Raw genomic sequence first — 27311 nt, forward strand, 5'->3', positions numbered from 1 at the left:
CGGAGCCACCCAAGGATCCTGAAAAGTCCATTTGTGGAGATGAGCTCCTGGACTCCCGTTAAGAAGACATGTTGTCAACCTCTAGATCCCTTACATGCCTGCACTTTTCGGCTTGCTGCTGCTGCAATCCACGCGTTTTAGATCTGCATAACTCCACCTCTTTAAACACAGCACCTTCACCCCCTGCTGTTCCCACCCGCCTCAACACCGTTGGAAGGGAGGAGAACCAATTAAGGCGGGGGGTGGGGTGGAACGAGCAGCTGTCTACCCTTAGCAGGAGGGCTCCTGATTACATACCTCTCCTGCTGCTGCTGCTGCTGGCTGTCCAGCAGCAGACTGAAGGTGGCTGCTGCTGTGCACAGGTATATAAAGGCTCAGAGCCTATTATGACACGCGCAGCCAGCGTTCCATTGCCACATTCCATCTACTGCAGGCAGGATACCTGGCTGGCTGAATGTCGCTGAGAAGCTCACAGAGACCGCCATAAGCAACAGTTTAACAGAATGCCACAGACTAATCAACCAAACTTTTTGGGTTGGGTTCTCTTTTATAGTCTGCAGGCATTAAATGAAAGAAGTCAGTGTTCCAGCAGAAGGAGACAACGTTTCAGAAAAGGCATTGTAGCAAACCAAAAAAGAAATTTTAAGCGCAGCAGAGTAACCAGCGCACATACCTGTTAGCTCAGGTGAGTTTAAAAGGCTGCTGTTGATAACAAGGGCATTTGCTAAATAGATGGTGTGTGTGCAACAATATACTGAAAGGTCAATTATATTGTGCAGCTTATCTCACCACCTGTAGTTATTTAGGTGAAAGCTCCAAAATGCTTGCCTAATATGTCTGTTTATCCAAAAGGAAGTAAAAAGGGAGAGCTAGAAAGATAGCATTGCATCACATTACATGGCAATGCAATGCACAGTTGCTGAAGTTGAACCAAAATGAGCTTGTAATCTGGCTTCTGCAACTTTGAACATGAAAAATCCAATGAGGAGAAGAAAAGCAAAGCCAAAGAGTCCATCCCAAAATCCGACAAACAAGCAAAATGAACAAAAAACATTGAATTCAATTCTTTCTGATTTTAGAAACTGCATTAAAGAAGGGGTGCACCGGTCCTGGAGATACTGCAATACCAGGTCAATGCGTGGAGTGGACAGAGCAAGCTCTTTTTCCATCTCCCTGTTCTAAAAATCCATTTAATATATGGTCCCCAGATAGGGGACGTATCAGATATTAAACTGATAAGAACAGATACTACACTTGATCTTAGCGAAAAGGCCGAGAAGCGATAACCAGAATTGGTTTCAAACTACGGAGCCACCCAAGGATCCTGAAAAGTCCATTTGTGGAGATGAGCTCCTGGACTCCCGTTAAGAAGACATGTTGTCAACCTCTAGATCCCTTACATGCCTGCACTTTTCGGCTTGCTGCTGCTGCAATCCACGCGTTTTAGATCTGCATAACTCCACCTCTTTAAACACAGCACCTTCACCCCCTGCTGTTCCCACCCGCCTCAACACCGTTGGAAGGGAGGAGAACCAATAAAGGCGGGGGGTGGGGTGGAACGAGCAGCTGTCTACCCTTAGCAGGAGGGCTCCTGATTACATACCTCTCCTGCTGCTGCTGCTGCTGGCTGTCCAGCAGCAGACTGAAGGTGGCTGCTGCTGTGCACAGGTATATAAAGGCTCAGAGCCTATTATGACACGCGCAGCCAGCGTTCCATTGCCACATTCCATCTACTGCAGGCAGGATACCTGGCTGGCTGAATGTCGCTGAGAAGCTCACAGAGACCGCCATAAGCAACAGTTTAACAGAATGCCACAGACTAATCAACCAAACTTTTTGGGTTGGGTTCTCTTTTATAGTCTGCAGGCATTAAATGAAAGAAGTCAGTGTTCCAGCAGAAGGAGACAACGTTTCAGAAAAGGCATTGTAGCAAACCAAAAAAGAAATTTTAAGCGCAGCAGAGTAACCAGCGCACATACCTGTTAGCTCAGGTGAGTTTAAAAGGCTGCTGTTGATAACAAGGGCATTTGCTAAATAGATGGTGTGTGTGCAACAATATACTGAAAGGTCAATTATATTGTGCAGCTTATCTCACCACCTGTAGTTATTTAGGTGAAAGCTCCAAAATGCTTGCCTAATATGTCTGTTTATCCAAAAGGAAGTAAAAAGGGAGAGCTAGAAAGATAGCATTGCATCACATTACATGGCAATGCAATGCACAGTTGCTGAAGTTGAACCAAAATGAGCTTGTAATCTGGCTTCTGCAACTTTGAACATGAAAAATCCAATGAGGAGAAGAAAAGCAAAGCCAAAGAGTCCATCCCAAAATCCGACAAACAAGCAAAATGAACAAAAAACATTGAATTCAATTCTTTCTCATTTTAGAAACTGCATTAAAGAAGGGGTGCACCGGTCCTGGAGATACTGCAATACCAGGTCAATGCGTGGAGTGGACAGAGCAAGCTCTTTTTCCATCTCCCTGTTCTAAAAATCCATTTAATATATGGTCCCCAGATAGGGGACGTATCAGATATTAAACTGATAAGAACAGATACTACACTTGATCTTAGCCAAAAGGCCGAGAAGCGATAACCAGAATTGGTTTCAAACTACGGAGCCACCCAAGGATCCTGAAAAGTCCATTTGTGGAGATGAGCTCCTGGACTCCCGTTAAGAAGACATGTTGTCAACCTCTAGATCCCTTACATGCCTGCACTTTTCGGCTTGCTGCTGCTGCAATCCACATGTTTTAGATCTGCATAACTCCACCTCTTTAAACACAGCACCTTCACCCCCTGCTGTTCCCACCCGCCTCAACACCGTTGGAAGGGAGGAGAACCAATTAAGGCGGGGGGTGGGGTGGAACGAACAGCTGTCTACCCTTAGCAGGAGGGCTCCTGATTACATACCTCTCCTGCTGCTGCTGCTGCTGGCTGTCCAGCAGCAGACTGAAGGTGGCTGCTGCTGTGCACAGGTATATAAAGGCTCAGAGCCTATTATGACACGCGCAGCCAGCGTTCCATTGCCACATTCCATCTACTGCAGGCAGGATACCTGGCTGGCTGAATGTCGCTGAGAAGCTCACAGAGACCGCCATAAGCAACAGTTTAACAGAATGCCACAGACTAATCAACCAAACTTTTTGGGTTGGGTTCTCTTTTATAGTCTGCAGGCATTAAATGAAAGAAGTCAGTGTTCCAGCAGAAGGAGACAACGTTTCAGAAAAGGCATTGTAGCAAACCAAAAAAGAAATTTTAAGCGCAGCAGAGTAACCAGCGCACATACCTGTTAGCTCAGGTGAGTTTAAAAGGCTGCTGTTGATAACAAGGGCATTTGCTAAATAGATGGTGTGTGTGCAACAATATACTGAAAGGTCAATTATATTGTGCAGCTTATCTCACCACCTGTAGTTATTTAGGTGAAAGCTCCAAAATGCTTGCCTAATATGTCTGTTTATCCAAAAGGAAGTAAAAAGGGAGAGCTAGAAAGATAGCATTGCATCACATTACATGGCAATGCAATGCACAGTTGCTGAAGTTGAACCAAAATGAGCTTGTAATCTGGCTTCTGCAACTTTGAACATGAAAAATCCAATGAGGAGAAGAAAAGCAAAGCCAAAGAGTCCATCCCAAAATCCGACAAACAAGCAAAATGAACAAAAAACATTGAATTCAATTCTTTCTGATTTTAGAAACTGCATTAAAGAAGGGGTGCACCGGTCCTGGAGATACTGCAATACCAGGTCAATGCGTGGAGTGGACAGAGCAAGCTCTTTTTCCATCTCCCTGTTCTAAAAATCCATTTAATATATGGTCCCCAGATAGGGGACGTATCAGATATTAAACTGATAAGAACAGATACTACACTTGATCTTAGCCAAAAGGCCGAGAAGCGATAACCAGAATTGGTTTCAAACTACGGAGCCACCCAAGGATCCTGAAAAGTCCATTTGTGGAGATGAGCTCCTGGACTCCCGTTAAGAAGACATGTTGTCAACCTCTAGATCCCTTACATGCCTGCACTTTTCGGCTTGCTGCTGCTGCAATCCACGCGTTTTAGATCTGCATAACTCCACCTCTTTAAACACAGCACCTTCACCCCCTGCTGTTCCCACCCGCCTCAACACCGTTGGAAGGGAGGAGAACCAATTAAGGCGGGGGGTGGGGTGGAACGAGCAGCTGTCTACCCTTAGCAGGAGGGCTCCTGATTACATACCTCTCCTGCTGCTGCTGCTGCTGGCTGTCCAGCAGCAGACTGAAGGTGGCTGCTGCTGTGCACAGGTATATAAAGGCTCAGAGCCTATTATGACACGCGCAGCCAGCGTTCCATTGTCACATTCCATCTACTGCAGGCAGGATACCTGGCTGGCTGAATGTCGCTGAGAAGCTCACAGAGACCGCCATAAGCAACAGTTTAACAGAATGCCACAGACTAATCAACCAAACTTTTTGGGTTGGGTTCTCTTTTATAGTCTGCAGGCATTAAATGAAAGAAGTCAGTGTTCCAGCAGAAGGAGACAACGTTTCAGAAAAGGCATTGTAGCAAACCAAAAAAGAAATTTTAAGCGCAGCAGAGTAACCAGCGCACATACCTGTTAGCTCAGGTGAGTTTAAAAGGCTGCTGTTGATAACAAGGGCATTTGCTAAATAGATGGTGTGTGTGCAACAATATACTGAAAGGTCAATTATATTGTGCAGCTTATCTCACCACCTGTAGTTATTTAGGTGAAAGCTCCAAAATGCTTGCCTAATATGTCTGTTTATCCAAAAGGAAGTAAAAAGGGAGAGCTAGAAAGATAGCATTGCATCACATTACATGGCAATGCAATGCACAGTTGCTGAAGTTGAACCAAAATGAGCTTGTAATCTGGCTTCTGCAACTTTGAACATGAAAAATCCAATGAGGAGAAGAAAAGCAAAGCCAAAGAGTCCATCCCAAAATCCGACAAACAAGCAAAATGAACAAAAAACATTGAATTCAATTCTTTCTGATTTTAGAAACTGCATTAAAGAAGGGGTGCACCGGTCCTGGAGATACTGCAATACCAGGTCAATGCGTGGAGTGGACAGAGCAAGCTCTTTTTCCATCTCCCTGTTCTAAAAATCCATTTAATATATGGTCCCCAGATAGGGGACGTATCAGATATTAAACTGATAAGAACAGATACTACACTTGATCTTAGCCAAAAGGCCGAGAAGCGATAACCAGAATTGGTTTCAAACTACGGAGCCACCCAAGGATCCTGAAAAGTCCATTTGTGGAGATGAGCTCCTGGACTCCCGTTAAGAAGACATGTTGTCAACCTCTAGATCCCTTACATGCCTGCACTTTTCGGCTTGCTGCTGCTGCAATCCACGCGTTTTAGATCTGCATAACTCCACCTCTTTAAACACAGCACCTTCACCCCCTGCTGTTCCCACCCGCCTCAACACCGTTGGAAGGGAGGAGAACCAATAAAGGCGGGGGGTGGGGTGGAACGAGCAGCTGTCTACCCTTAGCAGGAGGGCTCCTGATTACATACCTCTCCTGCTGCTGCTGCTGCTGGCTGTCCAGCAGCAGACTGAAGGTGGCTGCTGCTGTGCACAGGTATATAAAGGCTCAGAGCCTATTATGACACGCGCAGCCAGCGTTCCATTGCCACATTCCATCTACTGCAGGCAGGATACCTGGCTGGCTGAATGTCGCTGAGAAGCTCACAGAGACCGCCATAAGCAACAGTTTAACAGAATGCCACAGACTAATCAACCAAACTTTTTGGGTTGGGTTCTCTTTTATAGTCTGCAGGCATTAAATGAAAGAAGTCAGTGTTCCAGCAGAAGGAGACAACGTTTCAGAAAAGGCATTGTAGCAAACCAAAAAAGAAATTTTAAGCGCAGCAGAGTAACCAGCGCACATACCTGTTAGCTCAGGTGAGTTTAAAAGGCTGCTGTTGATAACAAGGGCATTTGCTAAATAGATGGTGTGTGTGCAACAATATACTGAAAGGTCAATTATATTGTGCAGCTTATCTCACCACCTGTAGTTATTTAGGTGAAAGCTCCAAAATGCTTGCCTAATATGTCTGTTTATCCAAAAGGAAGTAAAAAGGGAGAGCTAGAAAGATAGCATTGCATCACATTACATGGCAATGCAATGCACAGTTGCTGAAGTTGAACCAAAATGAGCTTGTAATCTGGCTTCTGCAACTTTGAACATGAAAAATCCAATGAGGAGAAGAAAAGCAAAGCCAAAGAGTCCATCCCAAAATCCGACAAACAAGCAAAATGAACAAAAAACATTGAATTCAATTCTTTCTGATTTTAGAAACTGCATTAAAGAAGGGGTGCACCGGTCCTGGAGATACTGCAATACCAGGTCAATGCGTGGAGTGGACAGAGCAAGCTCTTTTTCCATCTCCCTGTTCTAAAAATCCATTTAATATATGGTCCCCAGATAGGGGACGTATCAGATATTAAACTGATAAGAACAGATACTACACTTGATCTTAGCCAAAAGGCCGAGAAGCGATAACCAGAATTGGTTTCAAACTACGGAGCCACCCAAGGATCCTGAAAAGTCCATTTGTGGAGATGAGCTCCTGGACTCCCGTTAAGAAGACATGTTGTCAACCTCTAGATCCCTTACATGCCTGCACTTTTCGGCTTGCTGCTGCTGCAATCCACACGTTTTAGATCTGCATAACTCCACCTCTTTAAACACAGCACCTTCACCCCCTGCTGTTCCCACCCGCCTCAACACCGTTGGAAGGGAGGAGAACCAATTAAGGCGGGGGGTGGGGTGGAACGAACAGCTGTCTACCCTTAGCAGGAGGGCTCCTGATTACATACCTCTCCTGCTGCTGCTGCTGCTGGCTGTCCAGCAGCAGACTGAAGGTGGCTGCTGCTGTGCACAGGTATATAAAGGCTCAGAGCCTATTATGACACGCGCAGCCAGCGTTCCATTGCCACATTCCATCTACTGCAGGCAGGATACCTGGCTGGCTGAATGTCGCTGAGAAGCTCACAGAGACCGCCATAAGCAACAGTTTAACAGAATGCCACAGACTAATCAACCAAACTTTTTGGGTTGGGTTCTCTTTTATAGTCTGCAGGCATTAAATGAAAGAAGTCAGTGTTCCAGCAGAAGGAGACAACGTTTCAGAAAAGGCATTGTAGCAAACCAAAAAAGAAATTTTAAGCGCAGCAGAGTAACCAGCGCACATACCTGTTAGCTCAGGTGAGTTTAAAAGGCTGCTGTTGATAACAAGGGCATTTGCTAAATAGATGGTGTGTGTGCAACAATATACTGAAAGGTCAATTATATTGTGCAGCTTATCTCACCACCTGTAGTTATTTAGGTGAAAGCTCCAAAATGCTTGCCTAATATGTCTGTTTATCCAAAAGGAAGTAAAAAGGGAGAGCTAGAAAGATAGCATTGCATCACATTACATGGCAATGCAATGCACAGTTGCTGAAGTTGAACCAAAATGAGCTTGTAATCTGGCTTCTGCAACTTTGAACATGAAAAATCCAATGAGGAGAAGAAAAGCAAAGCCAAAGAGTCCATCCCAAAATCCGACAAACAAGCAAAATGAACAAAAAACATTGAATTCAATTCTTTCTGATTTTAGAAACTGCATTAAAGAAGGGGTGCACCGGTCCTGGAGATACTGCAATACCAGGTCAATGCGTGGAGTGGACAGAGCAAGCTCTTTTTCCATCTCCCTGTTCTAAAAATCCATTTAATATATGGTCCCCAGATAGGGGACGTATCAGATATTAAACTGATAAGAACAGATACTACACTTGATCTTAGCCAAAAGGCCGAGAAGCGATAACCAGAATTGGTTTCAAACTACGGAGCCACCCAAGGATCCTGAAAAGTCCATTTGTGGAGATGAGCTCCTGGACTCCCGTTAAGAAGACATGTTGTCAACCTCTAGATCCCTTACATGCCTGCACTTTTCGGCTTGCTGCTGCTGCAATCCACGCGTTTTAGATCTGCATAACTCCACCTCTTTAAACACAGCACCTTCACCCCCTGCTGTTCCCACCCGCCTCAACACCGTTGGAAGGGAGGAGAACCAATTAAGGCGGGGGGTGGGGTGGAACCAACAGCTGTCTACCCTTAGCAGGAGGGCTCCTGATTACATACCTCTACTGCTGCTGCTGCTGCTGGCTGTCCAGCAGCAGACTGAAGGTGGCTGCTGCTGTGCACAGGTATATAAAGGCTCAGAGCCTATTATGACACGCGCAGCCAGCGTTCCATTGCCACATTCCATCTACTGCAGGCAGGATACCTGGCTGGCTGAATGTCGCTGAGAAGCTCACAGAGACCGCCATAAGCAACAGTTTAACAGAATGCCACAGACTAATCAACCAAACTTTTTGGGTTGGGTTCTCTTTTATAGTCTGCAGGCATTAAATGAAAGAAGTCAGTGTTCCAGCAGAAGGAGACAACGTTTCAGAAAAGGCATTGTAGCAAACCAAAAAAGAAATTTTAAGCGCAGCAGAGTAACCAGCGCACATACCTGTTAGCTCAGGTGAGTTTAAAAGGCTGCTGTTGATAACAAGGGCATTTGCTAAATAGATGGTGTGTGTGCAACAATATACTGAAAGGTCAATTATATTGTGCAGCTTATCTCACCACCTGTAGTTATTTAGGTGAAAGCTCCAAAATGCTTGCCTAATATGTCTGTTTATCCAAAAGGAAGTAAAAAGGGAGAGCTAGAAAGATAGCATTGCATCACATTACATGGCAATGCAATGCACAGTTGCTGAAGTTGAACCAAAATGAGCTTGTAATCTGGCTTCTGCAACTTTGAACATGAAAAATCCAATGAGGAGAAGAAAAGCAAAGCCAAAGAGTCCATCCCAAAATCCGACAAACAAGCAAAATGAACAAAAAACATTGAATTCAATTCTTTCTGATTTTAGAAACTGCATTAAAGAAGGGGTGCACCGGTCCTGGAGATACTGCAATACCAGGTCAATGCGTGGAGTGGACAGAGCAAGCTCTTTTTCCATCTCCCTGTTCTAAAAATCCATTTAATATATGGTCCCCAGATAGGGGACGTATCAGATATTAAACTGATAAGAACAGATACTACACTTGATCTTAGCCAAAAGGCCGAGAAGCGATAACCAGAATTGGTTTCAAACTACGGAGCCACCCAAGGATCCTGAAAAGTCCATTTGTGGAGATGAGCTCCTGGACTCCCGTTAAGAAGACATGTTGTCAACCTCTAGATCCCTTACATGCCTGCACTTTTCGGCTTGCTGCTGCTGCAATCCACGCGTTTTAGATCTGCATAACTCCACCTCTTTAAACACAGCACCTTCACCCCCTGCTGTTCCCACCCGCCTCAACACCGTTGGAAGGGAGGAGAACCAATTAAGGCGGGGGGTGGGGCGGAACGAGCAGCTGTCTACCCTTAGCAGGAGGGCTCCTGATTACATACCTCTCCTGCTGCTGCTGCTGCTGGCTGTCCAGCAGCAGACTGAAGGTGGCTGCTGCTGTGCACAGGTATATAAAGGCTCAGAGCCTATTATGACACGCGCAGCCAGCGTTCCATTGCCACATTCCATCTACTGCAGGCAGGATACCTGGCTGGCTGAATGTCGCTGAGAAGCTCACAGAGACCGCCATAAGCAACAGTTTAACAGAATGCCACAGACTAATCAACCAAACTTTTTGGGTTGGGTTCTCTTTTATAGTCTGCAGGCATTAAATGAAAGAAGTCAGTGTTCCAGCAGAAGGAGACAACGTTTCAGAAAAGGCATTGTAGCAAACCAAAAAAGAAATTTTAAGCGCAGCAGAGTAACCAGCGCACATACCTGTTAGCTCAGGTGAGTTTAAAAGGCTGCTGTTGATAACAAGGGCATTTGCTAAATAGATGGTGTGTGTGCAACATTATACTGAAAGGTGAATTATATTGTGCAGCTTATCTCACCACCTGTAGTTATTTAGGTGAAAGCTCCAAAATGCTTGCCTAATATGTCTGTTTATCCAAAAGGAAGTAAAAAGGGAGAGCTAGAAAGATAGCATTGCATCACATTACATGGCAATGCAATGCACAGTTGCTGAAGTTGAACCAAAATGAGCTTGTAATCTGGCTTCTGCAACTTTGAACATGAAAAATCCAATGAGGAGAAGAAAAGCAAAGCCAAAGAGTCCATCCCAAAATCCGACAAACAAGCAAAATGAACAAAAAACATTGAATTCAATTCTTTCTGATTTTAGAAACTGCATTAAAGAAGGGGTGCACCGGTCCTGGAGATACTGCAATACCAGGTCAATGCGTGGAGTGGACAGAGCAAGCTCTTTTTCCATCTCCCTGTTCTAAAAATCCATTTAATATATGGTCCCCAGATAGGGGACGTATCAGATATTAAACTGATAAGAACAGATACTACACTTGATCTTAGCCAAAAGGCCGAGAAGCGATAACCAGAATTGGTTTCAAACTACGGAGCCACCCAAGGATCCTGAAAAGTCCATTTGTGGAGATGAGCTCCTGGACTCCCGTTAAGAAGACATGTTGTCAACCTCTAGATCCCTTACATGCCTGCACTTTTCGGCTTGCTGCTGCTGCAATCCACGCGTTTTAGATCTGTATAACTCCACCTCTTTAAACACAGCACCTTCACCCCCTGCTGTTCCCACCCGCCTCAACACCGTTGGAAGGGAGGAGAACCAATTAAGGCGGGGGGTGGGGCGGAACGAGCAGCTGTCTACCCTTAGCAGGAGGGCTCCTGATTACATACCTCTCCTGCTGCTGCTGCTGCTGGCTGTCCAGCAGCAGACTGAAGGTGGCTGCTGCTGTGCACAGGTATATAAAGGCTCAGAGCCTATTATGACACGCGCAGCCAGCGTTCCATTGCCACATTCCATCTACTGCAGGCAGGATACCTGGCTGGCTGAATGTCGCTGAGAAGCTCACAGAGACCGCCATAAGCAACAGTTTAACAGAATGCCACAGACTAATCAACCAAACTTTTTGGGTTGGGTTCTCTTTTATAGTCTGCAGGCATTAAATGAAAGAAGTCAGTGTTCCAGCAGAAGGAGACAACGTTTCAGAAAAGGCATTGTAGCAAACCAAAAAAGAAATTTTAAGCGCAGCAGAGTAACCAGCGCACATACCTGTTAGCTCAGGTGAGTTTAAAAGGCTGCTGTTGATAACAAGGGCATTTGCTAAATAGATGGTGTGTGTGCAACAATATACTGAAAGGTCAATTATATTGTGCAGCTTATCTCACCACCTGTAGTTATTTAGGTGAAAGCTCCAAAATGCTTGCCTAATATGTCTGTTTATCCAAAAGGAAGTAAAAAGGGAGAGCTAGAAAGATAGCATTGCATCACATTACATGGCAATGCAATGCACAGTTGCTGAAGTTGAACCAAAATGAGCTTGTAATCTGGCTTCTGCAACTTTGAACATGAAAAATCCAATGAGGAGAAGAAAAGCAAAGCCAAAGAGTCCATCCCAAAATCCGACAAACAAGCAAAATGAACAAAAAACATTGAATTCAATTCTTTCTCATTTTAGAAACTGCATTAAAGAAGGGGTGCACCGGTCCTGGAGATACTGCAATACCAGGTCAATGCGTGGAGTGGACAGAGCAAGCTCTTTTTCCATCTCCCTGTTCTAAAAATCCATTTAATATATGGTCCCCAGATAGGGGACGTATCAGATATTAAACTGATAAGAACAGATACTACACTTGATCTTAGCCAAAAGGCCGAGAAGCGATAACCAGAATTGGTTTCAAACTACGGAGCCACCCAAGGATCCTGAAAAGTCCATTTGTGGAGATGAGCTCCTGGACTCCCGTTAAGAAGACATGTTGTCAACCTCTAGATCCCTTACATGCCTGCACTTTTCGGCTTGCTGCTGCTGCAATCCACGCGTTTTAGATCTGCATAACTCCACCTCTTTAAACACAGCACCTTCACCCCCTGCTGTTCCCACCCGCCTCAACACCGTTGGAAGGGAGGAGAACCAATTAAGGCGGGGGGTGGGGTGGAACGAGCAGCTGTCTACCCTTAGCAGGAGGGCTCCTGATTACATACCTCTCCTGCTGCTGCTGCTGCTGGCTGTCCAGCAGCAGACTGAAGGTGGCTGCTGCTGTGCACAGGTATATAAAGGCTCAGAGCCTATTATGACACGCGCAGCCAGCGTTCCATTGCCACATTCCATCTACTGCAGGCAGGATACCTGGCTGGCTGAATGTCGCTGAGAAGCTCACAGAGACCGCCATAAGCAACAGTTTAACAGAATGCCACAGACTAATCAACCAAACTTTTTGGGTTGGGTTCTCTTTTATAGTCTGCAGGCATTAAATGAAAGAAGTCAGTGTTCCAGCAGAAGGAGACAACGTTTCAGAAAAGACATTGTAGCAAACCAAAAAAGAAATTTTAAGCGCAGCAGAGTAACCAGCGCACATACCTGTTAGCTCAGGTGAGTTTAAAAGGCTGCTGTTGATAACAAGGGCATTTGCTAAATAGATGGTGTGTGTGCAACAATATACTGAAAGGTCAATTATATTGTGCAGCTTATCTCACCACCTGTAGTTATTTAGGTGAAAGCTCCAAAATGCTTGCCTAATATGTCTGTTTATCCAAAAGGAAGTAAAAAGGGAGAGCTAGAAAGATAGCATTGCATCACATTACATGGCAATGCAATGCACAGTTGCTGAAGTTGAACCAAAATGAGCTTGTAATCTGGCTTCTGCAACTTTGAACATGAAAAATCCAATGAGGAGAAGAAAAGCAAAGCCAAAGAGTCCATCCCAAAATCCGACAAACAAGCAAAATGAACAAAAAACATTGAATTCAATTCTTTCTGATTTTAGAAACTGCATTAAAGAAGGGGTGCACCGGTCCTGGAGATACTGCAATACCAGGTCAATGCGTGGAGTGGACAGAGCAAGCTCTTTTTCCATCTCCCTGTTCTAAAAATCCATTTAATATATGGTCCCCAGATAGGGGACGTATCAGATATTAAACTGATAAGAACAGATACTACACTTGATCTTAGCCAAAAGGCCGAGAAGCGATAACCAGAATTGGTTTCAAACTACGGAGCCACCCAAGGATCCTGAAAAGTCCATTTGTGGAGATGAGCTCCTGGACTCCCGTTAAGAAGACATGTTGTCAACCTCTAGATCCCTTACATGCCTGCACTTTTCGGCTTGCTGCTGCTGCAATCCACGCGTTTTAGATCTGTATAACTCCACCTCTTTAAACACAGCACCTTCACCCCCTGCTGTTCCCACCCGCCTCAACACCGTTGGAAGGGAGGAGAACCAATTAAGGCGGGGGGTGGGGCGGAACGAGCAGCTGTCTACCCTTAGCAGGAGGGCTCCTGATTACATACCTCTCCTGCTGCTGCTGCTGCTGGCTGTCCAGCAGCAGACTGAAGGTGGCTGCTGCTGTGCACAGGTATATAAAGGCTCAGAGCCTATTATGACACGCGCAGCCAGCGTTCCATTGCCACATTCCATCTACTGCAGGCAGGATACCTGGCTGGCTGAATGTCGCTGAGAAGCTCACAGAGACCGCCATAAGCAACAGTTTAACAGAATGCCACAGACTAATCAACCAAACTTTTTGGGTTGGGTTCTCTTTTATAGTCTGCAGGCATTAAATGAAAGAAGTCAGTGTTCCAGCAGAAGGAGACAACGTTTCAGAAAAGGCATTGTAGCAAACCAAAAAAGAAATTTTAAGCGCAGCAGAGTAACCAGCGCACATACCTGTTAGCTCAGGTGAGTTTAAAAGGCTGCTGTTGATAACAAGGGCATTTGCTAAATAGATGGTGTGTGTGCAACAATATACTGAAAGGTCAATTATATTGTGCAGCTTATCTCACCACCTGTAGTTATTTAGGTGAAAGCTCCAAAATGCTTGCCTAATATGTCTGTTTATCCAAAAGGAAGTAAAAAGGGAGAGCTAGAAAGATAGCATTGCATCACATTACATGGCAATGCAATGCACAGTTGCTGAAGTTGAACCAAAATGAGCTTGTAATCTGGCTTCTGCAACTTTGAACATGAAAAATCCAATGAGGAGAAGAAAAGCAAAGCCAAAGAGTCCATCCCAAAATCCGACAAACAAGCAAAATGAACAAAAAACATTGAATTCAATTCTTTCTGATTTTAGAAACTGCATTAAAGAAGGGGTGCACCGGTCCTGGAGATACTGCAATACCAGGTCAATGCGTGGAGTGGACAGAGCAAGCTCTTTTTCCATCTCCCTGTTCTAAAAATCCATTTAATATATGGTCCCCAGATAGGGGACGTATCAGATATTAAACTGATAAGAACAGATACTACACTTGATCTTAGCCAAAAGGCCGAGAAGCGATAACCAGAATTGGTTTCAAACTACGGAGCCACCCAAGGATCCTGAAAAGTCCATTTGTGGAGATGAGCTCCTGGACTCCCGTTAAGAAGACATGTTGTCAACCTCTAGATCCCTTACATGCCTGCACTTTTCGGCTTGCTGCTGCTGCAATCCACGCGTTTTAGATCTGCATAACTCCACCTCTTTAAACACAGCACCTTCACCCCCTGCTGTTCCCACCCGCCTCAACACCGTTGGAAGGGAGGAGAACCAATTAAGGCGGGGGGTGGGGTGGAACGAGCAGCTGTCTACCCTTAGCAGGAGGGCTCCTGATTACATACCTCTCCTGCTGCTGCTGCTGCTGGCTGTCCAGCAGCAGACTGAAGGTGGCTGCTGCTGTGCACAGGTATATAAAGGCTCAGAGCCTATTATGACACGCGCAGCCAGCGTTCCATTGCCACATTCCATCTACTGCAGGCAGGATACCTGGCTGGCTGAATGTCGCTGAGAAGCTCACAGAGACCGCCATAAGCAACAGTTTAACAGAATGCCACAGACTAATCAACCAAACTTTTTGGGTTGGGTTCTCTTTTATAGTCTGCAGGCATTAAATGAAAGAAGTCAGTGTTCCAGCAGAAGGAGACAACGTTTCAGAAAAGGCATTGTAGCAAACCAAAAAAGAAATTTTAAGCGCAGCAGAGTAACCAGCGCACATACCTGTTAGCTCAGGTGAGTTTAAAAGGCTGCTGTTGATAACAAGGGCATTTGCTAAATAGATGGTGTGTGTGCAACAATATACTGAAAGGTCAATTATATTGTGCAGCTTATCTCACCACCTGTAGTTATTTAGGTGAAAGCTCCAAAATGCTTGCCTAATATGTCTGTTTATCCAAAAGGAAGTAAAAAGGGAGAGCTAGAAAGATAGCATTGCATCACATTACATGGCAATGCAATGCACAGTTGCTGAAGTTGAACCAAAATGAGCTTGTAATCTGGCTTCTGCAACTTTGAACATGAAAAATCCAATGAGGAGAAGAAAAGCAAAGCCAAAGAGTCCATCCCAAAATCCGACAAACAAGCAAAATGAACAAAAAACATTGAATTCAATTCTTTCTGATTTTAGAAACTGCATTAAAGAAGGGGTGCACCGGTCCTGGAGATACTGCAATACCAGGTCAATGCGTGGAGTGGACAGAGCAAGCTCTTTTTCCATCTCCCTGTTCTAAAAATCCATTTAATATATGGTCCCCAGATAGGGGACGTATCAGATATTAAACTGATAAGAACAGATACTACACTTGATCTTAGCCAAAAGGCCGAGAAGCGATAACCAGAATTGGTTTCAAACTACGGAGCCACCCAAGGATCCTGAAAAGTCCATTTGTGGAGATGAGCTCCTGGACTCCCGTTAAGAAGACATGTTGTCAACCTCTAGATCCCTTACATGCCTGCACTTTTCGGCTTGCTGCTGCTGCAATCCACGCGTTTTAGATCTGCATAACTCCACCTCTTTAAACACAGCACCTTCACCCCCTGCTGTTCCCACCCGCCTCAACACCGTTGGAAGGGAGGAGAACCAATTAAGGCGGGGGGTGGGGTGGAACGAGCAGCTGTCTACCCTTAGCAGGAGGGCTCCTGATTACATACCTCTCCTGCTGCTGCTGCTGCTGGCTGTCCAGCAGCAGACTGAAGGTGGCTGCTGCTGTGCACAGGTATATAAAGGCTCAGAGCCTATTATGACACGCGCAGCCAGCGTTCCATTGCCACATTCCATCTACTGCAGGCAGGATACCTGGCTGGCTGAATGTCGCTGAGAAGCTCACAGAGACCGCCATAAGCAACAGTTTAACAGAATGCCACAGACTAATCAACCAAACTTTTTGGGTTGGGTTCTCTTTTATAGTCTGCAGGCATTAAATGAAAGAAGTCAGTGTTCCAGCAGAAGGAGACAACGTTTCAGAAAAGGCATTGTAGCAAACCAAAAAAGAAATTTTAAGCGCAGCAGAGTAACCAGCGCACATACCTGTTAGCTCAGGTGAGTTTAAAAGGCTGCTGTTGATAACAAGGGCATTTGCTAAATAGATGGTGTGTGTGCAACAATATACTGAAAGGTCAATTATATTGTGCAGCTTATCTCACCACCTGTAGTTATTTAGGTGAAAGCTCCAAAATGCTTGCCTAATATGTCTGTTTATCCAAAAGGAAGTAAAAAGGGAGAGCTAGAAAGATAGCATTGCATCACATTACATGGCAATGCAATGCACAGTTGCTGAAGTTGAACCAAAATGAGCTTGTAATCTGGCTTCTGCAACTTTGAACATGAAAAATCCAATGAGGAGAAGAAAAGCAAAGCCAAAGAGTCCATCCCAAAATCCAACAAACAAGCAAAATGAACAAAAAACATTGAATTCAATTCTTTCTGATTTTAGAAACTGCATTAAAGAAGGGGTGCACCGGTCCTGGAGATACTGCAATACCAGGTCAATGCGTGGAGTGGACAGAGCAAGCTCTTTTTCCATCTCCCTGTTATAAAAATCCATTTAATATATGGTCCCCAGATAGGGGACGTATCAGATATTAAACTGATAAGAACAGATTTTTTGATTGAAGCTGCATCCAAGGCACTGAAAAATGTGACCGAAGTCACACCAAAACAGCGCACGAGGCGAGGATTCATGTGGACCCTTCCCGGAGGAGAGGGTCCCCAATAAACCATCCCCATCCCTCTGAGCCAGAAGGCCACAGCGAGGGTCAGGGATCTCCGATGCTCTCCCTAGCCGAAGCCGGAGAAGAGCCGTTTTCGTGCTCCCAGCTTCCATCTAGGCTGCCACCCTAGTGGAGCTGGAGCCTCTGTTGGTTTCTCAGCCCAAAGCTGACCGGACCTCTGACCGGGTTTATAAAAATTCCCCTTCCTAGCCCGGAGGCCAGGAATAGGGGGGGTTGCTCAGAAAGTATGATTGGCAAAGGTGCGGCGTGCTACGAAGCCAAGTCTTTCTGGGGTTCCCAGTCCCAGTAAGCTTGGACTCCCACCAGGGCGCCTACTCCTGGGGCACATTGCTCCAAAGCCCTCACACTTACCCAGCCTAGTGACTTCGATCCTGGAGGGCCATGTTTTCCATCAGATAACTCTATGAGCCACCTGGCGTACTAACAAGTGCACCAAACCAGTGTGTAATATGCATCAATTTACTAGGGCAGCCCAAGGACAAAACTGCCTTTTCAAAAGATACTACACTTGATCTTAGCCAAAAGGCCGAGAAGCGATAACCAGAATTGGTTTCAAACTACGGAGCCACCCAAGGATCCTGAAAAGTCCATTTGTGGAGATGAGCTCCTGGACTCCCGTTAAGAAGACATGTTGTCAACCTCTAGATCCCTTACATGCCTGCACTTTTCGGCTTGCTGCTGCTGCAATCCACGCGTTTTAGATCTGCATAACTCCACCTCTTTAAACACAGCACCTTCACCCCCTGCTGTTCCCACCCGCCTCAACACCGTTGGAAGGGAGGAGAACCAATTAAGGCGGGGGGTGGGGTGGAACGAGCAGCTGTCTACCCTTAGCAGGAGGGCTCCTGATTACATACCTCTCCTGCTGCTGCTGCTGCTGGCTGTCCAGCAGCAGACTGAAGGTGGCTGCTGCTGTGCACAGGTATATAAAGGCTCAGAGCCTATTATGACACGCGCAGCCAGCGTTCCATTGCCACATTCCATCTACTGCAGGCAGGATACCTGGCTGGCTGAATGTCGCTGAGAAGCTCACAGAGACCGCCATAAGCAACAGTTTAACAGAATGCCACAGACTAATCAACCAAACTTTTTGGGTTGGGTTCTCTTTTATAGTCTGCAGGCATTAAATGAAAGAAGTCAGTGTTCCAGCAGAAGGAGACAACGTTTCAGAAAAGGCATTGTAGCAAACCAAAAAAGAAATTTTAAGCGCAGCAGAGTAACCAGCGCACATACCTGTTAGCTCAGGTGAGTTTAAAAGGCTGCTGTTGATAACAAGGGCATTTGCTAAATAGATGGTGTGTGTGCAACAATATACTGAAAGGTCAATTATATTGTGCAGCTTATCTCACCACCTGTAGTTATTTAGGTGAAAGCTCCAAAATGCTTGCCTAATATGTCTGTTTATCCAAAAGGAAGTAAAAAGGGAGAGCTAGAAAGATAGCATTGCATCACATTACATGGCAATGCAATGCACAGTTGCTGAAGTTGAACCAAAATGAGCTTGTAATCTGGCTTCTGCAACTTTGAACATGAAAAATCCAATGAGGAGAAGAAAAGCAAAGCCAAAGAGTCCATCCCAAAATCCGACAAACAAGCAAAATGAACAAAAAACATTGAATTCAATTCTTTCTGATTTTAGAAACTGCATTAAAGAAGGGGTGCACCGGTCCTGGAGATACTGCAATACCAGGTCAATGCGTGGAGTGGACAGAGCAAGCTCTTTTTCCATCTCCCTGTTCTAAAAATCCATTTAATATATGGTCCCCAGATAGGGGACATATCAGATATTAAACTGATAAGAACAGATACTACACTTGATCTTAGCCAAAAGGCCGAGAAGCGATAACCAGAATTGGTTTCAAACTACGGAGCCACCCAAGGATCCTGAAAAGTCCATTTGTGGAGATGAGCTCCTGGACTCCCGTTAAGAAGACATGTTGTCAACCTCTAGATCCCTTACATGCCTGCACTTTTCGGCTTGCTGCTGCTGCAATCCACGCGTTTTAGATCTGCATAACTCCACCTCTTTAAACACAGCACCTTCACCCCCTGCTGTTCCCACCCGCCTCAACACCGTTGGAAGGGAGGAGAACCAATTAAGGCGGGGGGTGGGGTGGAACGAGCAGCTGTCTACCCTTAGCAGGAGGGCTCCTGATTACATACCTCTCCTGCTGCTGCTGCTGTTGGCTGTCCAGCAGCAGACTGAAGGTGGCTGCTGCTGTGCACAGGTATATAAAGGCTCAGAGCCTATTATGACACGCGCAGCCAGCGTTCCATTGCCACATTCCATCTACTGCAGGCAGGATACCTGGCTGGCTGAATGTCGCTGAGAAGCTCACAGAGACCGCCATAAGCAACAGTTTAACAGAATGCCACAGACTAATCAACCAAACTTTTTGGGTTGGGTTCTCTTTTATAGTCTGCAGGCATTAAATGAAAGAAGTCAGTGTTCCAGCAGAAGGAGACAACGTTTCAGAAAAGGCATTGTAGCAAACCAAAAAAGAAATTTTAAGCGCAGCAGAGTAACCAGCGCACATACCTGTTAGCTCAGGTGAGTTTAAAAGGCTGCTGTTGATAACAAGGGCATTTGCTAAATAGATGGTGTGTGTGCAACAATATACTGAAAGGTCAATTATATTGTGCAGCTTATCTCACCACCTGTAGTTATTTAGGTGAAAGCTCCAAAATGCTTGCCTAATATGTCTGTTTATCCAAAAGGAAGTAAAAAGGGAGAGCTAGAAAGATAGCATTGCATCACATTACATGGCAATGCAATGCACAGTTGCTGAAGTTGAACCAAAATGAGCTTTTAATCTGGCTTCTGCAACTTTGAACATGAAAAATCCAATGAGGAGAAGAAAAGCAAAGCCAAAGAGTCCATCCCAAAATCCGACAAGCAAGCAAAATGAACAAAAAACATTGAATTCAATTCTTTCTGATTTTAGAAACTGCATTAAAGAAGGGGTGCACCGGTCCTGGAGATACTGCAATACCAGGTCAATGCGTGGAGTGGACAGAGCAAGCTCTTTTTCCATCTCCCTGTTCTAAAAATCCATTTAATATTTGGTCCCCAGATAGGGGACGTATCAGATATTAAACTGATAAGAACAGATACTACACTTGATCTTAGCCAAAAGGCCGAGAAGCGATAACCAGAATTGGTTTCAAACTACGGAGCCACCCAAGGATCCTGAAAAGTCCATTTGTGGAGATGAGCTCCTGGACTCCCGTTAAGAAGACATGTTGTCAACCTCTAGATCCCTTACATGCCTGCACTTTTCGGCTTGCTGCTGCTGCAATCCACGCGTTTTAGATCTGCATAACTCCACCTCTTTAAACACAGCACCTTCACCCCCTGCTGTTCCCACCCGCCTCAACACCGTTGGAAGGGAGGAGAACCAATTAAGGCGGGGGGTGGGGTGGAACGAGCAGCTGTCTACCCTTAGCAGGAGGGCTCCTGATTACATACCTCTCCTGCTGCTGCTGCTGCTGGCTGTCCAGCAGCAGACTGAAGGTGGCTGCTGCTGTGCACAGGTATATAAAGGCTCAGAGCCTATTATGACACGCGCAGCCAGCGTTCCATTGCCACATTCCATCTACTGCAGGCAGGATACCTGGCTGGCTGAATGTCGCTGAGAAGCTCACAGAGACCGCCATAAGCAACAGTTTAACAGAATGCCACAGACTAATCAACCAAACTTTTTGGGTTGGGTTCTCTTTTATAGTCTGCAGGCATTAAATGAAAGAAGTCAGTGTTCCAGCAGAAGGAGACAACGTTTCAGAAAAGGCATTGTAGCAAACCAAAAAAGAAATTTTAAGCGCAGCAGAGTAACCAGCGCACATACCTGTTAGCTCAGGTGAGTTTAAAAGGCTGCTGTTGATAACAAGGGCATTTGCTAAATAGATGGTGTGTGTGCAACAATATACTGAAAGGTCAATTATATTGTGCAGCTTATCTCACCACCTGTAGTTATTTAGGTGAAAGCTCCAAAATGCTTGCCTAATATGTCTGTTTATCCAAAAGGAAGTAAAAAGGGAGAGCTAGAAAGATAGCATTGCATCACATTACATGGCAATGCAATGCACAGTTGCTGAAGTTGAACCAAAATGAGCTTGTAATCTGGCTTCTGCAACTTTGAACATGAAAAATCCAATGAGGAGAAGAAAAGCAAAGCCAAAGAGTCCATCCCAAAATCCGACAAGCAAGCAAAATGAACAAAAAACATTGAATTCAATTCTTTCTGATTTTAGAAACTGCATTAAAGAAGGGGTGCACCGGTCCTGGAGATACTGCAATACCAGGTCAATGCGTGGAGTGGACAGAGCAAGCTCTTTTTCCATCTCCCTGTTCTAAAAATCCATTTAATATATGGTCCCCAGATAGGGGACGTATCAGATATTAAACTGATAAGAACAGATACTACACTTGATCTTAGCCAAAAGGCCGAGAAGCGATAACCAGAATTGGTTTCAAACTACGGAGCCACCCAAGGATCCTGAAAAGTCCATTTGTGGAGATGAGCTCCTGGACTCCCGTTAAGAAGACATGTTGTCAACCTCTAGATCCCTTACATGCCTGCACTTTTCGGCTTGCTGCTGCTGCAATCCACGCGTTTTAGATCTGCATAACTCCACCTCTTTAAACACAGCACCTTCACCCCCTGCTGTTCCCACCCGCCTCAACACCGTTGGAAGGGAGGAGAACCAATTAAGGCGGGGGGTGGGGTGGAACGAGCAGCTGTCTACCCTTAGCAGGAGGGCTCCTGATTACATACCTCTCCTGCTGCTGCTGCTGCTGGCTGTCCAGCAGCAGACTGAAGGTGGCTGCTGCTGTGCACAGGTATATAAAGGCTCAGAGCCTATTATGACACGCGCAGCCAGCGTTCCATTGCCACATTCCATCTACTGCAGGCAGGATACCTGGCTGGCTGAATGTCGCTGAGAAGCTCACAGAGACCGCCATAAGCAACAGTTTAACAGAATGCCACAGACTAATCAACCAAACTTTTTGGGTTGGGTTCTCTTTTATAGTCTGCAGGCATTAAATGAAAGAAGTCAGTGTTCCAGCAGAAGGAGACAACGTTTCAGAAAAGGCATTGTAGCAAACCAAAAAAGAAATTTTAAGCGCAGCAGAGTAACCAGTGCACATACCTGTTAGCTCAGGTGAGTTTAAAAGGCTGCTGTTGATAACAAGGGCATTTGCTAAATAGATAGTGTGTGTGCAACAATATACTGAAAGGTCAATTATATTGTGCAGCTTATCTCACCACCTGTAGTTATTTAGGTGAAAGCTCCAAAATGCTTGCCTAATATGTCTGTTTATCCAAAAGGAAGTAAAAAGGGAGAGCTAGAAAGATAGCATTGCATCACATTACATGGCAATGCAATGCACAGTTGCTGAAGTTGAACCAAAATGAGCTTTTAATCTGGCTTCTGCAACTTTGAACATGAAAAATCCAATGAGGAGAAGAAAAGCAAAGCCAAAGAGTCCATCCCAAAATCCGACAAGCAAGCAAAATGAACAAAAAACATTGAATTCAATTCTTTCTGATTTTAGAAACTGCATTAAAGAAGGGGTGCACCGGTCCTGGAGATACTGCAATACCAGGTCAATGCGTGGAGTGGACAGAGCAAGCTCTTTTTCCATCTCCCTGTTCTAAAAATCCATTTAATATTTGGTCCCCAGATAGGGGACGTATCAGATATTAAACTGATAAGAACAGATACTACACTTGATCTTAGCCAAAAGGCCGAGAAGCGATAACCAGAATTGGTTTCAAACTACGGAGCCACCCAAGGATCCTGAAAAGTCCATTTGTGGAGATGAGCTCCTGGACTCCCGTTAAGAAGACATGTTGTCAACCTCTAGATCCCTTACATGCCTGCACTTTTCGGCTTGCTGCTGCTGCAATCCACGCGTTTTAGATCTGCATAACTCCACCTCTTTAAACACAGCACCTTCACCCCCTGCTGTTCCCACCCGCCTCAACACCGTTGGAAGGGAGGAGAACCAATTAAGGCGGGGGGTGGGGTGGAACGAGCAGCTGTCTACCCTTAGCAGGAGGGCTCCTGATTACATACCTCTCCTGCTGCTGCTGCTGCTGGCTGTCCAGCAGCAGACTGAAGGTGGCTGCTGCTGTGCACAGGTACATAAAGGCTCAGAGCCTATTATGACACGCGCAGCCAGCGTTCCATTGCCACATTCCATCTACTGCAGGCAGGATACCTGGCTGGCTGAATGTCGCTGAGAAGCTCACAGAGACCGCCATAAGCAACAGTTTAACAGAATGCCACAGACTAATCAACCAAACTTTTTGGGTTGGGTTCTCTTTTATAGTCTGCAGGCATTAAATGAAAGAAGTCAGTGTTCCAGCAGAAGGAGACAACGTTTCAGAAAAGGCATTTTAGCAAACCAAAAAAGAAATTTTAAGCGCAGCAGAGTAACCAGCGCACATACCTGTTAGCTCAGGTGAGTTTAAAAGGCTGCTGTTGATAACAAGGGCATTTGCTAAATAGATGGTGTGTGTGCAACAATATACTGAAAGGTCAATTATATTGTGCAGCTTATCTCACCACCTGTAGTTATTTAGGTGAAAGCTCCAAAATGCTTGCCTAATATGTCTGTTTATCCAAAAGGAAGTAAAAAGGGAGAGCTAGAAAGATAGCATTGCATCACATTACATGGCAATGCAATGCACAGTTGCTGAAGTTGAACCAAAATGAGCTTGTAATCTGGCTTCTGCAACTTTGAACATGAAAAATCCAATGAGGAGAAGAAAAGCAAAGCCAAAGAGTCCATCCCAAAATCCGACAAACAAGCAAAATGAACAAAAAACATTGAATTCAATTCTTTCTGATTTTAGAAACTGCATTAAAGAAGGGGTGCACCGGTCCTGGAGATACTGCAATACCAGGTCAATGCGTGGAGTGGACAGAGCAAGCTCTTTTTCCATCTCCCTGTTCTAAAAATCCATTTAATATATGGTCCCCAGATAGGGGACGTATCAGATATTAAACTGATAAGAACAGATTTTTTTTTTTATCGAAAGCCCGAATTCGTGTACAAAACCCGAGTGCGCTTAAAAAAGTGACAAGTGCCACAAAAAAAGTGCACTAGGATGCTGGTCTTCTTGAAACCCTCTCCAAAAGGAGAAGGGTCCCCCAAACCATTCCCCGTCCCTCCGAGCCAAAAGGCCACAGCGAGGAACAGGGACAAAAAGCCACCTCCAGCCGAAGCCAGAGGCGACCCAATCTTACCCCCAGCACCTGCCCGAGTTCTCACCCGAGCAAGGCACTGGGAGCCAAAGACTGTGCTCCCCTCCCGGAAGATGGGAGCCAACAACGCTCTCCTCCCGAAAGAGGAGAGCCAGGGGGGTTCAGGGGGGAGCGGAACCTGATGGCCACACACTCCCCCCCTAGACCTGCCAAGAGAGGAACCCGTAAGGGAACCGCATCCCGACAAAATCCTAGTAGGACGTGACACACGTGAATAAGTGGACACACAGTGACAAAGAAATTAAATAAATAGTGAAGGTTTCACAGTATAATACTGCCCGGACCTTCGACCGGGAATTGAAAGATTCCCCATCCTAAGGCCAGAAGGCCCGGAATAAGGGTGTGTGCGAAGAAAGAAAATTTGAAGTGCTTGTGCAAATGTGCCATAAACTCAAGTGGGGTTCCCAATCCCAGTGAGTTAAGGCACCCCAGGGTCACCACTCCTGGGGCACTTCACACTTCGGGCTTTCGATCTTCCCCGGCCCAATGGCGTCGATCCTGGGGGGCCATGCTTTCCACCAGATGACTATATTAGCCACCTGGCGTACTAACAAGCGCCTAAACCCTAGTGTGCATAATGTATCAATCTACTAGGGCGGCCAACATCCAAAACCACTTTTTCGAAAGATACTACACTTGATCTTAGCCAAAAGGCCGAGAAGCGATAACCAGAATTGGTTTCAAACTACGGAGCCACCCAAGGATCCTGAAAAGTCCATTTGTGGAGATGAGCTCCTGGACTCCCGTTAAGAAGACATGTTGTCAACCTCTAGATCCCTTACATGCCTGCACTTTTCGGCTTGCTGCTGCTGCAATCCACGCGTTTTAGATCTGCATAACTCCACCTCTTTAAACACAGCACCTTCACCCCCTGCTGTTCCCACCCGCCTCAACACCGTTGGAAGGGAGGAGAACCAATTAAGGCGGGGGGTGGGGTGGAACGAGCAGCTGTCTACCCTTAGCAGGAGGGCTCCTGATTACATACCTCTCCTGCTGCTGCTGCTGCTGGCTGTCCAGCAGCAGACTGAAGGTGGCTGCTGCTGTGCACAGGTATATAAAGGCTCAGAGCCTATTATGACACGCGCAGCCAGCGTTCCATTGCCACATTCCATCTACTGCAGGCAGGATACCTGGCTGGCTGAATGTCGCTGAGAAGCTCACAGAGACCGCCATAAGCAACAGTTTAACAGAATGCCACAGACTAATCAACCAAACTTTTTGGGTTGGGTTCTCTTTTATAGTCTGCAGGCATTAAATGAAAGAAGTCAGTGTTCCAGCAGAAGGAGACAACGTTTCAGAAAAGGCATTGTAGCAAACCAAAAAAGAAATTTTAAGCGCAGCAGAGTAACCAGCGCACATACCTGTTAGCTCAGATGAGTTTAAAAGGCTGCTGTTGATAACAAGGGCATTTGCTAAATAGATGGTGTGTGTGCAACAATATACTGAAAGGTCAATTATATTGTGCAGCTTATCTCACCACCTGTAGTTATTTAGGTGAAAGCTCCAAAATGCTTGCCTAATATGTCTGTTTATCCAAAAGGAAGTAAAAAGGGAGAGCTAGAAAGATAGCATTGCATCACATTACATGGCAATGCAATGCACAGTTGCTGAAGTTGAACCAAAATGAGCTTGTAATCTGGCTTCTGCAACTTTGAACATGAAAAATCCAATGAGGAGAAGAAAAGCAAAGCCAAAGAGTCCATCCCAAAATCCGACAAACAAGCAAAATGAACAAAAAACATTGAATTCAATTCTTTCTGATTTTAGAAACTGCATTAAAGAAGGGGTGCACCGGTCCTGGAGATACTGCAATACCAGGTCAATGCGTGGAGTGGACAGAGCAAGCTCTTTTTCCATCTCCCTGTTCTAAAAATCCATTTAATATATGGTCCCCAGATAGGGGACGTATCAGATATTAAACTGATAAGAACAGATACTACACTTGATCTTAGCCAAAAGGCCGAGAAGCGATAACCAGAATTGGTTTCAAACTACGGAGCCACCCAAGGATCCTGAAAAGTCCATTTGTGGAGATGAGCTCCTGGACTCCCGTTAAGAAGACATGTTGTCAACCTCTAGATCCCTTACATGCCTGCACTTTTCGGCTTGCTGCTGCTGCAATCCACGCGTTTTAGATCTGCATAACTCCACCTCTTTAAACACAGCACCTTCACCCCCTGCTGTTCCCACCCGCCTCAACACCGTTGGAAGGGAGGAGAACCAATTAAGGCGGGGGGTGGGGTGGAACGAGCAGCTGTCTACCCTTAGCAGGAGGGCTCCTGATTACATACCTCTCCTGCTGCTGCTGCTGCTGGCTGTCCAGCAGCAGACTGAAGGTGGCTGCTGCTGTGCACAGGTATATAAAGGCTCAGAGCCTATTATGACACGCGCAGCCAGCGTTCCATTGCCACATTCCATCTACTGCAGGCAGGATACCTGGCTGGCTGAATGTCGCTGAGAAGCTCACAGAGACCGCCATAAGCAACAGTTTAACAGAATGCCACAGACTAATCAACCAAACTTTTTGGGTTGGGTTCTCTTTTATAGTCTGCAGGCATTAAATGAAAGAAGTCAGTGTTCCAGCAGAAGGAGACAACGTTTCAGAAAAGGCATTGTAGCAAACCAAAAAAGAAATTTTAAGCGCAGCAGAGTAACCAGCGCACATACCTGTTAGCTCAGGTGAGTTTAAAAGGCTGCTGTTGATAACAAGGGCATTTGCTAAATAGATGGTGTGTGTGCAACAATATACTGAAAGGTCAATTATATTGTGCAGCTTATCTCACCACCTGTAGTTATTTAGGTGAAAGCTCCAAAATGCTTGCCTAATATGTCTGTTTATCCAAAAGGAAGTAAAAAGGGAGAGCTAGAAAGATAGCATTGCATCACATTACATGGCAATGCAATGCACAGTTGCTGAAGTTGAACCAAAATGAGCTTGTAATCTGGCTTCTGCAACTTTGAACATGAAAAATCCAATGAGGAGAAGA

General features: G+C 45.4%; 19 non-coding genes and 2 pseudogenes across 19 annotated transcripts; all 21 read right to left on the minus strand.

The window, feature by feature from the left end:
• Window positions 1-1093: 1093 nt before the first annotated feature.
• LOC141231781 (U2 spliceosomal RNA) lies at window positions 1094-1284 on the minus strand. The gene has a single exon (XR_012298090.1). It is a non-coding gene; the product is annotated as a U2 spliceosomal RNA (small nuclear RNA).
• Window positions 1285-2399: 1115 nt separating this feature from the next.
• Window positions 2400-2590, minus strand: LOC141231576 (U2 spliceosomal RNA). Its single transcript, XR_012297890.1, has one exon. It is a non-coding gene; the product is annotated as a U2 spliceosomal RNA (small nuclear RNA).
• Window positions 2591-3705: 1115 nt separating this feature from the next.
• LOC141231578 (U2 spliceosomal RNA) lies at window positions 3706-3896 on the minus strand. The gene has a single exon (XR_012297892.1). It is a non-coding gene; the product is annotated as a U2 spliceosomal RNA (small nuclear RNA).
• Window positions 3897-5011: 1115 nt separating this feature from the next.
• Window positions 5012-5202, minus strand: LOC141231579 (U2 spliceosomal RNA). The gene has a single exon (XR_012297894.1). It is a non-coding gene; the product is annotated as a U2 spliceosomal RNA (small nuclear RNA).
• A 1115-nt stretch (window positions 5203-6317) lies between these two features.
• LOC141231580 (U2 spliceosomal RNA) lies at window positions 6318-6508 on the minus strand. The gene has a single exon (XR_012297895.1). It is a non-coding gene; the product is annotated as a U2 spliceosomal RNA (small nuclear RNA).
• A 1115-nt stretch (window positions 6509-7623) lies between these two features.
• LOC141231581 (U2 spliceosomal RNA) lies at window positions 7624-7814 on the minus strand. Its single transcript, XR_012297896.1, has one exon. It is a non-coding gene; the product is annotated as a U2 spliceosomal RNA (small nuclear RNA).
• A 1115-nt stretch (window positions 7815-8929) lies between these two features.
• Window positions 8930-9120, minus strand: LOC141231582 (U2 spliceosomal RNA). Its single transcript, XR_012297897.1, has one exon. It is a non-coding gene; the product is annotated as a U2 spliceosomal RNA (small nuclear RNA).
• A 1115-nt stretch (window positions 9121-10235) lies between these two features.
• On the minus strand, window positions 10236-10426 carry LOC141231583 (U2 spliceosomal RNA). The gene has a single exon (XR_012297898.1). It is a non-coding gene; the product is annotated as a U2 spliceosomal RNA (small nuclear RNA).
• Window positions 10427-11541: 1115 nt separating this feature from the next.
• Window positions 11542-11732, minus strand: LOC141231585 (U2 spliceosomal RNA). Its single transcript, XR_012297899.1, has one exon. It is a non-coding gene; the product is annotated as a U2 spliceosomal RNA (small nuclear RNA).
• Window positions 11733-12847: 1115 nt separating this feature from the next.
• Window positions 12848-13038, minus strand: LOC141231586 (U2 spliceosomal RNA). Its single transcript, XR_012297900.1, has one exon. It is a non-coding gene; the product is annotated as a U2 spliceosomal RNA (small nuclear RNA).
• A 1115-nt stretch (window positions 13039-14153) lies between these two features.
• LOC141231587 (U2 spliceosomal RNA) lies at window positions 14154-14344 on the minus strand. Its single transcript, XR_012297901.1, has one exon. It is a non-coding gene; the product is annotated as a U2 spliceosomal RNA (small nuclear RNA).
• A 1115-nt stretch (window positions 14345-15459) lies between these two features.
• LOC141231588 (U2 spliceosomal RNA) lies at window positions 15460-15650 on the minus strand. Its single transcript, XR_012297902.1, has one exon. It is a non-coding gene; the product is annotated as a U2 spliceosomal RNA (small nuclear RNA).
• Window positions 15651-16765: 1115 nt separating this feature from the next.
• LOC141231811 (U2 spliceosomal RNA) lies at window positions 16766-16947 on the minus strand. Its single transcript, XR_012298120.1, has one exon. It is a non-coding gene; the product is annotated as a U2 spliceosomal RNA (small nuclear RNA).
• Window positions 16948-17471: 524 nt separating this feature from the next.
• Window positions 17472-17587, minus strand: LOC141231873 (U2 spliceosomal RNA; annotated as a pseudogene).
• Window positions 17588-18702: 1115 nt separating this feature from the next.
• On the minus strand, window positions 18703-18893 carry LOC141231895 (U2 spliceosomal RNA). Its single transcript, XR_012298166.1, has one exon. It is a non-coding gene; the product is annotated as a U2 spliceosomal RNA (small nuclear RNA).
• A 1115-nt stretch (window positions 18894-20008) lies between these two features.
• LOC141231683 (U2 spliceosomal RNA) lies at window positions 20009-20199 on the minus strand. The gene has a single exon (XR_012297994.1). It is a non-coding gene; the product is annotated as a U2 spliceosomal RNA (small nuclear RNA).
• Window positions 20200-21314: 1115 nt separating this feature from the next.
• Window positions 21315-21505, minus strand: LOC141231590 (U2 spliceosomal RNA). The gene has a single exon (XR_012297904.1). It is a non-coding gene; the product is annotated as a U2 spliceosomal RNA (small nuclear RNA).
• A 1115-nt stretch (window positions 21506-22620) lies between these two features.
• On the minus strand, window positions 22621-22811 carry LOC141231684 (U2 spliceosomal RNA). Its single transcript, XR_012297995.1, has one exon. It is a non-coding gene; the product is annotated as a U2 spliceosomal RNA (small nuclear RNA).
• A 1115-nt stretch (window positions 22812-23926) lies between these two features.
• Window positions 23927-24109, minus strand: LOC141231819 (U2 spliceosomal RNA). The gene has a single exon (XR_012298128.1). It is a non-coding gene; the product is annotated as a U2 spliceosomal RNA (small nuclear RNA).
• A 789-nt stretch (window positions 24110-24898) lies between these two features.
• On the minus strand, window positions 24899-24990 carry LOC141231878 (U2 spliceosomal RNA; annotated as a pseudogene).
• Window positions 24991-26105: 1115 nt separating this feature from the next.
• LOC141231591 (U2 spliceosomal RNA) lies at window positions 26106-26296 on the minus strand. Its single transcript, XR_012297905.1, has one exon. It is a non-coding gene; the product is annotated as a U2 spliceosomal RNA (small nuclear RNA).
• Between the last annotated feature and the right edge of the window lie 1015 nt (window positions 26297-27311).

This window comes from Phyllobates terribilis, unplaced genomic scaffold (genome assembly GCF_046119375.1).
Source record: "Phyllobates terribilis strain yellow unplaced genomic scaffold, ASM4611937v1 Scaffold_538__1_contigs__length_1162401, whole genome shotgun sequence".
Lineage (NCBI taxonomy): Eukaryota > Metazoa > Chordata > Amphibia > Anura > Dendrobatidae > Phyllobates > Phyllobates terribilis.